The sequence below is a fragment of the Arachis duranensis genome, chromosome 1 (assembly GCF_000817695.3).
Source record: "Arachis duranensis cultivar V14167 chromosome 1, aradu.V14167.gnm2.J7QH, whole genome shotgun sequence".
In the NCBI taxonomy this organism is placed as follows: Eukaryota; Viridiplantae; Streptophyta; class Magnoliopsida; order Fabales; family Fabaceae; genus Arachis; species Arachis duranensis.
In genome coordinates this window covers 63,768,326-63,769,977 of record NC_029772.3, presented here as the reverse complement: position 1 = coordinate 63,769,977, position 1,652 = coordinate 63,768,326, and positions in this window count along the sequence as shown.

Below are 1,652 nucleotides of genomic sequence, written 5' to 3'. Positions count from 1 at the left end.
ATGTAATTCATTGGTGAGAATTTCAGATAAGCGTATGGAGATGCTTTGTCCCTTCTGTCTCTCTGCTTTCCTATTGTCTTCATCCAGTCCTTCTTACTCCTTTCCACGGCAGGTTGTATGTTGGGCATCACCGTTGTCAATGGCTACAGTCCCATCCTCTCAGTGAAAATGTTCAACGCGCTCTGTCACAGCACGGCTATTCATCTGTCGGTTCTCGATCATGTCGGAATAGAATCCAGTGATTCTTTTGCTTCTGTCACTAACGCCCCATAATCGCAAGTTTGAAGCTCGTCACAGTCATTCAATCCTTGAATCCTATTCAGAATACCACAGACAAGGTTTAGACCTTCCAGATTCTCAAGAATGCCGTCATCAATTCTAGCTTATACCACGAAGATTCTGATTAAGGAATCCAAGAGATACACATTCAAGCCTTGTTTGCATGTAGAACGGAAGTGGTTGTCAGGCACGCGTTCATAAGTGAGAATGATGATGAGCGTCACATAATCATCACATTCATCAAGTTCTTGAGTGCGAATGAATATCTTGGAACAAGAATAAGCTGAATTGAATAGAAGAACAATAGTAATTGCATTAATACTCGAGGTACAGCAGAGCTCCACACCTTAATCTATGGTGTGTAGAAACTCCACCGTTGAAATACATAAGAACAAGGTCTAGGCATGGCCGTGAGGCCAGCCCCCATGATCTAAGAATTAGACATCCAAAGATGAAAATACAATAGCAAAAGGTCCTATTTATAGAGAACTAGTAGCTTAGGGTTTACAAAAATGAGTAAATAACGTAAAAATCCACTTCCGGGCCCACTTGGTGTGTGCTTGGGCTGAGCATTGAAGAATTTTCGTGTAGAGACTTTTTTTGGAGTTAAACGCCAGCTTTTGTGCCAGTTTGGGCGTTTAACTCCCACTTCTGTGCCAGTTTGGGCGTTAAACGCCGGGCAGTCTTGAGCTGATTTGGAACGCCGATTTGGGCCATCAAATCTCTGGCAAAGTATAAACTATTATATATTGTTGGAAAGCCCAGGATGTCGACTTTCTAACGCAATTGAGAGCGCGCCAATTGGGCTTTTGTAGCTCCAGAAAATCCATTTCGAGTGCAGGGAGATCAGAATCCAAAAGCATCTGCAGTCCTTTTTCAACCTCTGAATCAGATTTTTGCTCAGGTCCCTCAATTTCAGCCAGAAAATACCTGAAATCACAGAAAAACACACAAACTCATAGTAAAGTCCAGAAAAGTGAAATTTAAATAAAAACTAATAAAAATATAACAAAAACTAACTAAAATATACTAAAAACATACTAAAAACAATGCCAAAAAGCGTATAAATTATCCGCTCATCAGACAACAAGTGCAGGACGACCCCATCAAGGGGAAAGCACAGGTGTTCCTCGCAGAAATTCCTCAAATTGAATACTGAGAGCATCTTGAAGCATCTATTACCAAGTTGCAAGAAGCTATGGACCAACTAAAGGAAGAACAGCAAAATCAAAATAGCATGCTTTGCAAACTTCTTGAGGAACAAGAAGAGCAAGGGCGTGAATTGAAGGAACTGAAGCGTCAGAAGCTATCTCTTAAAGGGCCAAGCACCCCACAGACTAAAGGAGCATCCACCTCCCAAAATAAAGGTTGTT